The sequence below is a fragment of the Stegodyphus dumicola genome, chromosome 8 (genome assembly GCF_044657685.1).
Source record: "Stegodyphus dumicola isolate Sdum_Otavi_A_Nest chromosome 8, ASM4465768v1".
NCBI classification, from domain to species: Eukaryota; Metazoa; Arthropoda; class Arachnida; order Araneae; family Eresidae; genus Stegodyphus; species Stegodyphus dumicola.
Window position 1 is genome coordinate 179,733,768 of NC_140775.1, and position 14,776 is coordinate 179,748,543.

Below are 14,776 nucleotides of genomic sequence, written 5' to 3' on the forward strand. Positions count from 1 at the left end.
TCAATGGTTATGGGCCCAGGAACGTTTCAACTGTGCCTAATTAGCAAAATACTTATTTTAAAATGAACATTTTGAAGTTTTCGAGCATTGAACTCTTAAGCCTAATTCAGTGCAAGAACTGTTACGTCTAATCAACGGTAAGAACTGATCAGCGTTCAGTTAAGCCTATTTTTATAGCGATCAATCTTGTTTTTATTTGGCTGTGAGAGACTGTATTACATTATGTCGCATTTGACTACTATAGAAAAGCTCGGAAAAGATAATTTTGACAGTTGGAAATTACAAATAGAAGCAGTATTGATTAAAAACGACCATTGGGATTATGTAACCGGTAAAGCGCTAAAACCTGCTGAAGGAACCGAGGACGAAAAGAAATGGCTCCAAGCTGATCAAAAAGCTCGCGCAGTGGAAGCGTGCTGGGCCCATAACCATTGAAGAAATAAATAAGCCTAAATAGATTCTTACTTCTTCGCCTTTTTTCTCTGCTGTACGCAACTATGTTTAAGTTAATTTCTGTCATTAAAAATGTTCATTGATATTACAATCTATTTAGGCTTATTTATTTCTTCATTTAGTAATAAATATTAAGTTTTTCACAGTTACGCCAACTTTATTTATTAATAAATATTCAGTTTTTCACACTTACGCCATCTTTATTTAGTAATAAATATTAAGTTTTTCACACTTACGCCAACTTTATTTAGTAATAAATATTCAGTTTTTCACACTTACGCCAACTTTATTTAGTAATAAATATTCAGTTTTTCACACTTACGCCAACTTTATTTAGTAATAAATATTCAGTTTTTCACACTTACGCCAACTTTATTTAGTAATAAATATTAAGTTTTTCACACTTACGCCAACTTTATTTAGTAATAAATATTCAGTTTTTCACACTTACGCCATCTTTATTTAGTAATAGATATTAAGTTTTTCACACTTACGCCAACTTTATTTAGTTATAAATATTCAGTTTTTCACACTTACGCCAACTTTATTTAGTATTAAATATGAAGTTTTTCACATTTACGCCACACAAAATTCAATACAACAGCAGAATCACAAAGTATTTGAAAATATAATATTTTTTTGAATTTCCGACAGACTGTCCCAAACGCTGAAATAAAAGTGTTTCATGATTCTTACAGTGTTTCCACTGCGCGCTTTCAAATCGTTAAGTTTATTAATCAGAAATTTGTTAAAGGTTTACAGAGTATGAAGTATAAGATTTTAAATTCTTTATGTGTGCATATTCGGGTTTAGGGCTACGTAATTCAGAATTTGTTGTGTCTAAGAACCCTTATAGAGACTTTTGGTTATTTAGAAGGAGGAGACATGAAAAATAAGCAATACCCTCACCGCGACTCGAACCAATGACCTCTCGAGTACGCGTCGAGCGTGCTGACCACTACACCACGAAGGCATGCTAAGAAGGCGGGAGAAATACCTTATATACTCCCTCTTTTAAAGGGCGACTGGGGATTAAGGGGCCCAATCGCCAAATCCTTGTGGTGGAGAATAATTATCCACCACCTTTTTTATTTCGGGCGGCACTGTAGAGACATAGGTTATTTCGAAGCAGGAGAGATGAAAAATGAGCAATGCCCTCGCCGGAACTCGAACCACGGACCTCTCGAATACGCGCCAAGCGTGCTGACCACCTCACCACGAAGGCATGCTAAGAAGGCGGGAGAAATACCGTATAGCCTTATTTTCTCAGTACGAGGAACATACATACTTACAAGCAGTTTCACCTTCATTTAATTTCTTTAAAAGTAATACAGGGAAATAATATTTGGTGGCAACAATTTGAAAAGTATTTCGCCGTTTGTAGAGAAACGCCACAAAATGCGGCTTTGAGACTATTATCCCTTCTCGGCTACCGCCCCTTTGGACTTTGGTCATTGTTCCAAATAGGAGGAATATATATTTCTGGTAATTCTACCAAATAATAAAAAAGGAAATGTAAAAAATTAAGCAATTGTTCTTAGAACCAAGGCCGGATTGTACAAAATCTTTTATTCAAAAGCTTACCAATGTGACTTATCAGGATTAATCAGAAATCAGTTTAATTTTAACCAACTCCAGCCGCAGCATTTGTAGCTTTAACAGATAATGCTCAAGTTGGTTTTCGTGAAACTAATAATTCCGACACTAATGCCCCCTTACGGAGCTAATTATAATTAGAATAGTCGACAGGATAAAATATTATAGATTTATCCACCAGAATGCACTTCATTTTTTTGTTAATTGTTTTCTGCTTCATTCGATCGGAAAAACAAAATTTTAACAAACCTCTACGAAATGCTTGCTTAGTAAGATAATTTAACCCTCCCCCAGTGCTAGAAGAATGCAAGAATCATATGCAGATAGAGTTAATGCAGATACTTTGCGATATTTCGCAATAATTTGGGCCATTTAAAAATCAGTTTTCGACATAAAAAATCACAGGAAAATATGTTGGTAAACGGTTCTAATATAGGTAATATATTAAAAAATGAAGAACTAGGTATGCCATTTTATTAACAAGGTCATATGTTTCATTAACAAGGTCATTAACTTCGTTATATGTTTCATTAACAAGGTCATTAACTTCGTTATATGTTTCATTAACAAGGTCATTAACTTCGTTATATGTTTCATTAACAAGGTCTGATCCAGCTTCATTAACAAGGTCATGTTTCAGTTATATTCAGTTTCAGAAGAAAGCATTCACTTTCAGCCTTGTTCAGAAAGAGGAAAGATATTTACGATAGTTACTTTTTTAATGGAAATAACAATAATTGATAATAATTAATTACGAGTATCGTCATAGAATATCAATTCGTATCCACAAAATTATTTCACATTTCAATGGTATAAATCTGTGGAGGTGTTGCTTTGGAATTCATCGGTTTGCTCAATACTTCCGATATACTTTTTTTTCCTGCCACTTTTATGAAGAAATCCTGAAATTGACAGGGAACTCTGGTCAGGATAATCTTAATGGAATGAAATTTTACAGAAAAAAAACAACCAATCCATTCTGGGAATGGATGTCTAGATGGGATTACTTGAGTATCCCCCCCCCAAAAAAAACCTGTGTTTAAGTGCATGTGGAATTTTCTAACATATAGCTGAAAGTATTTTTATTTTGGCTTTCTTAACCATTAAATGATATCAAAAGTTTATACGTAGGTGGGCGGTGATATATTTTTTGTGATTTTCTACTACCTGAATCGGTAAAGATAAAATCTACTCTGTGGTTATAATCCCTGTTTATTTTCCCCATTCTTTTTGTTATTTTATAGCAGGGATTTTCAACCAGAGGAGGGAGGACACGGTCATCCTTTTATTAAGCAGTACGTATTTGGCAAGTATTGAGTATTAGTTTAATCAAATCACTCTGAATGTCCGTTTCACTTTTCAAACTGTTGCCACGAAATATTATCGCCCTGTATTATATTTGAAGAAATTAAATAATGAAGAATCTGCATAAATGTGGGTATATTTCTCGCTTTCTGAAAAAACGACGGTACCTAGAGCCATCCAATTTTGATTGGCGTAATCCTACTGCGAATATGGGCATCTGGAAGCCCAAATTTGAAATTTGGAATTTGTTTTATTATTGATTTCATATTTTGTAACAGTGTAACGAATTTTTGATTAACAAACTCAAGGATTTCAAAGCGAGTAATGGCAACGTTATGCAGGGCGGTGGGGAATTATCTCCAGTGCTTGAGACTGTGTATCAGAAATTCTAAAGATAAGCTCAATTTAAAATTATTTTGCGATATTGCTCTTGAACTGAATTTTATGGTTTATAGCAGGGGTTTTCAACCAGAGGGGGGAGGACACGGTCAGCCTTTTATTAAGCAGTACGTATTTGGCAAGTATTGAGTATTAGTTTAATCAAATCACTCTGAATGTCCGTTTCACTTTTCAAACTGTTGCCACGAAATATTATCGCCCTGTATTATATTTGAAGAAATTAAATAATGAAGAATCTGCATAAATGTGGGTATATTTCTCGCTTTCTGAAAAAACAACGGTACCTAGAGCCATCCAATTTTGATTGGCGTAATCCTACTGCGAATATGGGCATCTGGAAGCCCAAATTTGAAATTTGGAATTTGTTTTATTATTGATTTCATATTTTGTAACAGTGTAACGAATTTTTGATTAACAAACTCAAGGATTTCAAAGCGAGTAATGGCAACGTTATACAGGGGGGTGGGGAATTATCTCCAGTGCTTGAGACTGTGTATCAGAAATTCTAAAGATAAGCTCAATTTAAAATTATTTTGCGATATTGCTCTTGAACTGAATTTTATGGTTTAAATGCGAAGAACATGATATTTAATTAAGAAAGCTAACACACAAAATGTTAAAGAAAGCCCCTTTGGACATAATTTACAATCTGAAACCTTTCAGATTTTCTTTATTATTATTATTTATTTTTTATTTTTTTTAATTATTCATTTTTATTTTATTTATTTATTTTTGAGAGAGAGTGAGAGAAAATAATATTATAGTTTCCAGTAGTTTATCTATGACTATATTTCACTTGTTATGCCGTTACTGTAACGGAAATTAAGTTTTTCACGTTATTTACTTCTTTGGATTTTCGAACAATAAAATTAGTTAAAAAAAAGATGGGAAATTACGTGGAAATACTGTATTTATGTAAGAAAGAATTTTTGATTTAATTTGTATCAACCTCTGAAGTTTTCTTTCTCTTTTGTTTACTTTTCCTTTAAAACCTGAAAATAATAAAATGCTTGTTATGCATTTTATTATTTTTACCTAATCGAACTTTTATTACCAATAGCAAAAAAGCGATTATTGTGTGCTTTTATGGATAAATTAAGTAAATTAACCATTCTTCATCTAACACCAATAATCTTCGTTGTTCTCACCTTTGTTCAGCTAAAGAATTGTGTGCTACTTCAGTTCATAACCAGTTGTAAAATTTTAGGCTCGCCTCAATTTTAGTCGAAATTATGAATTTTAGTTAAGATGCACTCTGTACACACTAAAATTGCATTTTTCATGTTTCAAAAGCGCGACTTACGACATGTATTGTACTTTCAAACCGTCTGAGCGGCCAGGGTTTTCGCTAAGAAAGGACAAATTTCCCAAAACTACTATGAGAACAAATTATATTTTTGATTTTAATGTAAAAGCTCTGCTGGTATTTCATACATGGATTTGTGTACTTTCAATACATTGCGGTAATTTCTTTGCCATATTTTAATATGCACAAATGCACGTATATATACGTTTTTACAGATATCACAAAAATATTCTAGGCCGTATATATACGGCCTTGCCGCTTAGAGGATTAAAATGAGCAACTGCTACACCTTTCGCCCAGTTGCGTTTTATTATGTCAGAAAGGCAATCGATTTTGTTGTTACGAAAGTAAAAATAAATAAATAAAATAAAAATAAATAAATAAAAAATAAAAATACATATAAAAAAACGGAACGCATTCAGATTTATATTACGCTCTAAAGGACATTTTTTTTTCAGTTACGCAGAACATACACGTTTCTACAGGCTAAAAATATTTGAAAACATATACACACACATAATATGTTTCGAGGGCATTTGGGCTAACTCCCTCTTTGATCTTAAAATATTTAAAAACAGCATATCTTCAGAATTTCCGATAGACAGTCCTGCGCGCTGGTGATAAAAATATTTTATTCCGCACAGTGTGTTGCCACTGCTCGCTTTGAAATCATTGAGTTTCTTAATTAAAAGTTTATCAAAGTTTAAAAAATATGAAATAGATAATAAAAAAATTCGAAATTCAATATTCGGGATTCCAAGTGCGCCTATTCGGGTGGAGGTTTACTTCATTCAAAATTGGATGACTGTAGGTACCGTTGTTTTTTCACAGTGCGAGAAACATGCATACATTCATGCAGATTCTACATTATTTAGTTTCTTTAAATATAATACAGGGCGGTAATATTTGGTGGCAACAATTTAAAAAGCGATATGCCGTTTATAGTGATTCGACGTAAAAATGCCGTTTGAGACTAATAGCCCTGAGCTAACGCCCGTTTGGGCTATTAAAAAATATAAAATGTTATTTTTTATGAAAATGTAATTATCTAATTTTTAAGCATTCACACAAGGTCATTTTAATTGCTGTTTTGGAAAATAAAATAAAATATATTAATTTGTTTATAATACACTGAACGTAATACGTATTACAATATTATGTGGGTGATTAAAGGAAAGGTATTTTATAAAAATATTCGAAAATTTGTAATATAAAATCAAAACAACAAATACGTTATTAAGGATATCGAAATAAGTCTGCACAATTTCACACAAATCAGGTATAAAAGTATTGAGCTTTAAAATGTGTTGTATTTTAAATGTACCTGATTCTTTAAGGTATTTATCATTTTTTACACTTATATTATAATATATTTTTACACTTATTAGAAATAACGGACACGTTATTTTTATTTATTTATTTATTTTTTGTGGAACAACTCTTGAACTTTACAGACTGTTGTTACCTATTCAGCAAATAATCTTCCTTGTATGCATATGCCACTACCTCCAAGAGAATATTCGAATTTTAGTTCTCACCAAGGGGTACAAATTACAGAAGGTTTGTAAAGCTACCTTTCATTTTTACTCTGAAACAGCTTTAAGGAATGCGTGATCTTTTTTTGCATGATGTCCTCTTCTACTTGGAGCAAACCGGTGTCACTTAAATTCGTTAATTTTTGCTGAACGAACACAAGACCTTTTATTTTCCAATGGCAAATTGTGAACAGTTATAAATGTAACCCAGTCCGTTAATCTATACAAGGCTGAATGTCGTGGTCTCTTTAATATGGAGGCACCTCATAGGTGGGCCACCATCGCCTTTCCTATGAAGGGACGGACAGTCACAACCATGCCTTCTCCGGGATTCGAACCCAGGCCCTTTGGCATCGCAGTCAGCTTCCCTGACCACTATACCGACTGGGCTTAAAAAGAAAAAAAAAAGTCTAAAAGTGAAATTCCATATATTACCGAATATAAGTCGATCCATGTGCAAACTGAGAAGTAAGATTCTAGCTCCAAAAATTCAGAGATTGTTGAAAACTCTTTTATGAGCTTAATTTAAAACTGCCGTGTTAACCCTTTCCCGCACGCTACCTTTTAAAGTTGGAGTTTTGATATAAAAAAGGGTAGGCAGTCTAATTAGGCCTAGAGGAGTACTACACAAGTAAAATTTTCTGAAAGCCCACTTTGGGCACACTAATTGAATAGAGCTTCGAAAAGATTGCTGAAACGAGCATTGTTGTCAAGGAACTGACCGATGAGATGCGGAGAAACAAAGAATACAGACTCTCAGTTGCCCTAGATTATCGTTGAGCCCTCTCTGGGCACACCTAAGGTTCGCCGTTTGATTTTAGGCAAGATTTCAAGGTAAAAATTTAAAACTAATATAGAATAAGGAGATTAGCACACAGCCACAAAAATAACATAGAAATTTCTTTTCAAACAATTCCTCTTATACCCTAAAAAAAATTAGAAGATTTCTTTGAAAAATGAGGGTTTTAAAAAACTAAACATGGCTAAAATGTATGGACTGGTTTGTGTTGAGCTGCCATCTACTATAAATAAAGAAGGCTCAGAGTAACCTATAAATCCTTTTTCATTCAATTTGTCTGTGCGTGCAGAGGGAAATTTTTAGGTGTCGCAAAGGGTTAAACCCTACTATATATATATATATATTGTCAAAAGTGTGAATACTTGGTTTACTAGCTTAGCTAGACCTATCGCATCAGGTGAAGGTGAGTGCCAATTCACATGCAGATTTCACTCGAAAACAGTGTTGGCAGGATTGCAAAATAGATGGGCGATGTTGGAGCCAATAGTTCTCCAAATTTTGAGCACTGATATCATGAAAGTATCAGAAGAATTTCCCGCTTCAGTTGGCGCTCCGGATTATGGGATTTCTGCTGTATAATGGAAGATGCCGGCACGAAAAAGAGTGCATATTTATTCTGTTAGTTTTAAACTACAATTTATAATTTTTCCTGAGCAATGCTGTGGACAGAATTGAAGATAATATGATGTAGACAGGTGATAACCTCAGACAGAGACCTCAAAGAAGTGCTATAAACCTAATACTGATATTGGAGAATTTGGTGAACGTACATAAGGATAAATTAAGATTAAAATAATATTTTTTGGCTAGAAGGGCTATTACTGACGCTTTGGCATTTTGCGTGAATTCTTTTTTAAATTGTTGGCCCCCAAATATTAGACCCCTGCATTTTATTTAAAGAAGTTAAAAAAAAAAAAATCTCAAATGTTTCAGATTTTAAATTACGTCCAAAGGGGCGTTTTTTAACATTTTGTGTTTTACCTTTCTTTATTAAATATCATGTTCCTCGCACTTAAACCATAAGATCCAGTGCAACAGCAATATCGCAAAATAGTTTTAAAACGAGCATATCTTTAGAATTTCCGATACAGAGACTCACGCGCTGGAGATAAAAATGTTTTTTCTGCACAACGTTGCCATTGCTCGCTTTGAAATCCTTGAGTTTGTTAATCAAAAATTCGTCAAAGTTTTAAAAAATAGGAAATCGATCATAAAACAAATTTCAAATTTCAAATTTGGTCTTCCACGTGCTCATATTCGTTGGAGGATTACGTTATTCAAAATTCGATGACTCTATGTAGCGTTATTTTATGACAATATGAGAAATATACATACATTTACGCAGATTTTCATTATTTAATTTCTTCAAATATAATGCAGGACTCTAACATTTTATGGCAACAGTTTGAAAAGTGAACCGACATTTATCCGTCCGACGCAAAATGCCAAAACGAAAGTAATAGTCCTTCGGGACTCAAGTCCCTGTGGACTAATAATAAAGAATCTGCATAAATGTATGTTTCTTGCATCGTGATAAAACAACGGTACTTGGAGCCATTCAATTTAAAATAACGTTCGTCTCCACCCGAATATGGGCATCTGGAAGCCCGAATTTGGAATTTGTTTTATTATGTATTTCATATTTTGTAAAACTAACGAATGATTATGAAACTCAACGATTTCAAAACGAGCACTGGCAACACTGTACGGAAAAAAAGACATTTTTTATCTCCAGCGCGCGAGACTTTGTATCGGAAAATCGGAAGATAAGCTCTTTTTAAATAAATTTGTGGTACTGCTGCTAAATTAAATTTTATGTGGTTTAAGGGCGAAGAACATATAACACAGAAAACATTACAAAAATGCCGTAATATAAAATCTGAAAACATTGAGTTTTTTTTTTTTTTTTTTAAATTGTTTAACTTATACCATTTTTGTGATCAAGTTATTTGTAATTTTTACGAGTTATGTATCACATATAAGCCGATCCTCAAATATGAATAGGGAGAAAATGTGTTAAAAATGCATAAAAATATACACTATATCGTTATTAAACTCGGTGTAATTAAGATCGAGTACCTTATCAGTCTTTTTAACGCAGTGTGACGTTGTGTGCATCTCTGTTCACAAGCTAGTCTTTAAAACAAAAGCGACGAGCGGATGTTATGGCCTTCAGAAACAACAACAATGTACAAAAGGTTTAAACAAACAGGCTTCCCTATGTTTAAATCATCTGGCAAGGAGCCCGGGATTTCACACACGCTCTTTTCATATATTACATTTCTTGTGATGGCCATTGAAGACTGGGATTTAAAAGAAAGTTCGGTGTATTGTCTTCTGTGCTGAGAATAGCTTTTTTATTACAGAACAATATAAAGCTTTTTAAAATTTTATTGTGATATCTTTTTGCGAGTGCAAAGACGCCATTTTTACTTTACTCATAATGTAGGTGTAGGTGTTGTACCTATAGCTGAAAATTTGATTTGCTACAAGATGAAAATCTACCGGATGAGGACATTTTTATCTCCTTCGCGCGGATTTATGTATCGGAAATTCTAAATTATATGCTCATTTTAAAATTATTTTGCGACATTGCTGTTCAACTGAATTTTATGGTTTAAGTGCAAAGAACATGATATTTAATAAATAAAGGTAACACACAAAACGTTGAAGAAGCGCCCATTTGGACGTAATTTAAAATCTGAAACCTTACCAGCTTATTTATTTATTTTTTAAAGAATTAAACCATGAAAACAGAAAAGTTTACTTATTCGTCGTTGTGACTGGTATTTTTTAAGTGGATAAAAGTTATATAATTCTTTGGTTACTTTACCTTAGCAAGTGACAGGTTAACATATCTGCATGAGAAACTTTACTTAAGTAATAATCTGATTGTCACCTTCGAAAAGGTACGATATCGAAATTAAGGAAATATTGAATATTCAGACGTGAATGAGCAGACGAGCTTCAATTATAGGCGGCACAAGCATCTACCTAAAGCCCCGGTTTTCAGAAGGCATTAAGTAAGTTTTTTTTTTTTTTTTCCACAAGCGACAATTAAATGAAGGTGTACTTAGTTTTGAATTATTAGTTTTAAAATTAACGTCATCTCTACAAACTATAGTCATACAGGGACGTTATTCTATTGAGTGATGTACGACTATATTTATAGGAAGCGCAAACTATACTATCGCGTAGAGTGGGTTTATAATATATTGTGTTTGACAATTTCCTCATCCACATACTTGTATGATGGTAATGGTATTTCATCATTCTTCATTAAAAGTTGTAGCGAAATTTCAAAGTTGTTATTTAGTCAAAAAAAAAATTATAATGTGTTGTTTAAAATTAACTGCAAAATGTGAATTTGTGAGTTAATATTTAATGTGATGATAGGTATTAATTTAACAAACTTGACATTTTATTCGATTACATGACATATGTTATTCAACAAACTTAAAATTAAGGACACCTAAGTAATTTCACATTAATGATAAATGTTAAATTTAACTTTTATATTGTATGAGTCAACAATTACTTTCCTACCATTGACTCGTTTACCTTTGATAATTTTAGCAACGAAAGTTCATTTTCTGTGGAAGCAATAGATTCTTTGTTAAAACATATTTTGTTATTAAAGTTGCTTAATTGCTTTTTTTTTCCCGTTACCCCCCGACGTGGTTGTTCGAAAAATTAATCTGAATCTATTCTTTTTTTTCCCTTCCTACATGCTTTCAGTATGATTGTTCTTTCTTTCAGGGCGAGCTATGCCTTTTGCAGATGGCGGCAAACCGCGCTGAAAATTAAACAGTAGACAAAAGCCCCCCTGCACACACTCGAGCAACGTATAATACCCCTTTTACCCCCCTTGAAGATCAACGTACCCTCCCCCCTGCGATCCTTAAGGTTGTGATTTATGAAACGAGCATGAAAACTTCGTGGGGGGTGGGGGGTGGCTGAGTGAGATACCTGCCGTGGGGGTTGGCAGCGCGTGGAAAGAGTTGAAAAGTTGCCCGTATACCCCAGAGCGCGTTTGATGCATACTTATCCTTAATGCATACCAGGGCTCCCCCGATCCTAATCTAATAAAAAGCCTTTCACCATAAATGTGTTTCTCTTTCTCTTGTGCCCTCCGCTGTTTTCACTTTCCCTTTCTACTATTAATTGTTCGTAACTCGATTGTCGGGCAGGGGGAAAGCGATGAATCGCCGCGTACCCCTCGCCGCGCGACGCGGCCCACTCCCTGCCGCGATGAGTCGTCGCTTCTGCGGCATGTGTCTCTATCATCCGGCCGGTCGTGCTCTAACTCGATTATCTTTCCTCCACCGCCGAGAGATGGCGCTACTTGCGAATGCCAGTTACAGCCAACCTGCGAAAGGAGATTTTGGGTGATAATTAAGTTACGGTTTTTCCTCGTTTCTTCTCTCCCCGCGCCCGGGGTGTGCTGGCAAAAAGGGCGCGCTAGGAAAAATTTAACTTGATTAGGAAATAATTAAAATGTGAGTAACCGACCCTCCATTTCCAAAACCCCCCGACGTAATGTAAATACCAATAACAAAAAGCTAAATTTTTCAGGGCGAGTAATCTATCTTAGCTGTCATTTGGTTTGCCGGCAGACTTTTTTTTTTTTTTTTCCGTGTGAATTTGTACGAAAAGGGAAATTCAGTTTTGGGTGGGGATAAATAGGTTTTGTTCGTACGTGATCTCTTACTAGTTCGTACTTTACTCTCTAGATATAAATGATTCCATTTTTCTCTCCCTGTACGAGACTGGCTTACTTAATGTTCTCATAAAAGATCTCTCATCATTAGTGATTCTCCCCCCTTTCGAGATCTTAAAATTAACCGGAGCAGGGCGTTGTATATATATCTCAGGAGTATTTATAAAGTTCAGCTTCAAAAGTTAATTTTATGAATGTATGAAAAATTCGTATAATATTACGATCTTATCAAAATTTTTCTTGGATATTTTTCATTATAGAACAGGCCTACTAGCGGGCGAGCGTCGGTAATTCTCTCCCTTAAGAAGTCCTCCATAAAGGCATCTTTTTCCGTTCGTTGATAGCCCTCGAGTGGCCTTACCTTGTTCAATTAACATAACATAATCGTGGCATCATAACGTAAATAGTTAAATTAATAATGTGTTTTTATATCTTGTAAGAGTTTTGTATGTTAAAAAGTAATTAATTATATATAATAAACGTTTTTAAAGTGTATCATTCTTTATTCATTGAAATAAGTCTCTAAACTTAGGATATGTATACTGGTTATGTTTAGAAAATGCTTTCTTTTTTTAAATGAGTTTATGCCCCACCACCTGTCGAGCGTTAAAATCGCTGAACACTGATAGTTCTGACCTGGGCTCGATTACAGGCGAACGGGCTGGCTGCGTGGGCGTGTTCGTAGTTTTCCCCATAAGGTGTGTACGAGCCAGTTTTCGTAGAGTGCTTTGCCATATTCAACTAAGCCGAACCGAAATGTGTTGACAATGAAAGTATGTTTCCTGCTGGAAATATCAAGTTGACGTATACCATTATCAATACTTCCGTATTAAAGCGACCCCTTGGCGCAATTTGGCGATTTTTTACAGATTAAAAGGTAAAAGCTTCTTATCGGGTGTAAATTGGTGATTTTGGCAACTTTATAAATAATATGGGAATCTTTTTTTTCTATTTATTGTAAGGTGGCAAATATTATTAACATATAAAATGGAAACGTAATTTTAAAATCAAGATGTAATTATTAAATTAATATTCCATGATACGTTAAACTTAAGACAAACTTTTCTTCAAATCCTTTTGTAATTTTTTTTGCCTGTTTTTCTGCCAAACACGCAGTGAAAACATCAGAGAATCGCAGCAATACGGCATCGCGCAAACTTCGCTAACATCCCTTATCTACCAAGCACATCTCCGCTTTGTTTACTTTAGGGATTTTGCTTCAAAATTCTGTGCTTATGAAAAAAAATTTCCGCAGGATTCCTGGCCAATTCCACAAGGATATATTTTAAAATTAAGTTTGAGGAGTAAAATATAATATTTGTTTATAAAAGCCGTTGGAATACAACAATATGAACGCATACGAAAATGGCGGCGTTGCTTGACTGAAGGATTGTTATGAACATGGTTGCCCGAAAAATCGCTATGCGCATGGGTGCCAGAGTTTGGCACATTCTGAAACTTTGGCGACTTTTTCTAATATGGTTGCGATAACACGCAAGTATCCTATTATCTTTCAAGGGAAAATTGTTTGGGGCATACCATTTTATTATAGAAAGATACCCTTTTTTAGAGAGTGGGTTTTTGATATGCTTTTAAACGGAGACTGAGAACATGCCTTGCATACTTACTTACTACATATTACTTATGTATTACAGCAAATACCTTAGTAGCAGTTTTCAAATATACAAAATGCGCTAAATTCTTGCAACCCACGCGTATAAACAACATCGCCATTTTCTTATGCTTATTTTTATGTCATATTCTAAGTTCTAGTTGTCTGTAACGAGGCACGTGTTCCTCTTCCCTTGAACTCGGTTGTAAATCGTGCATTTTTGAGATTAGCCTTCAGTAGAGGAAAGAGCAATAAAATTTATGAACTTGGACTCAAAATCGCTAAAGGGAACAACTGCTTCGAAGCTATTTTCAGAGATATTGTCACGAAATTTCTGTTAGATTTAAAGAAAGCGGAAGAGGAAGAAAGGGCACTTGTAAGGCTAAACTAAAAATACATATGTAATTAAACTGCTTTTTTAAATTATAAGTCTGCATTCTTTTCCTTCTGTAATAGACTGCCAAACTCCGTCAAGGGTGCCTACGGTTATATGTGAGAATCATTGCGGTTTACGCTTTGTGCAGTGCAATACTGCAATTTTCCACTAACATGATAAAGTTCCTGTATTACTCGGATTTCTGTGACTTAAGGTAATGTTTACATTTTTCTGATTATAGTCTATTAAGCCACAGAAATATGTATTTTTACTTCCTTGTACGAAGTAAAAAGGAAGAATTGTAATAGCGAAAAGTTTCAGGCAGCATATTTCAACGAAAATATCCATTTTGGCCGCTATCGAATAAAATTTAACGATGTTTTGCGTGATATCTGTACGTAAGGACAAAATAAAATACTCTTTTCCTCCAAAACAATTACAAAACTGCTTTAAAATGAATTCTGAAGAGAATTTTTCGTGGCGTCTGTACGAACGTACGTACGTATCTCGCATAACTCAAAAACGAGTAGCCTCAGAACGTTGAAATTTTGTATATAGGACTGCTATAACATGTAGATGTGCACCTCGTATTTTGGTAGCAATCGGCCGCACCAAACGTATATAAATACTATATTTATATATATATACCCACTCTGTTACCCGGCTCACTGATCT

At 34.2% G+C, this 14,776-nt stretch overlaps 1 protein-coding gene across 1 annotated transcript in view; it reads left to right on the plus strand.

Moving 5' to 3' along the window:
• LOC118189302 (zinc finger E-box-binding homeobox protein zag-1-like) overlaps window positions 1-14,776 on the plus strand; it is a 284,002-nt gene that overhangs the window by 45,250 nt on the left and 223,976 nt on the right. The gene's annotated exons all lie outside the window — the stretch shown is intronic.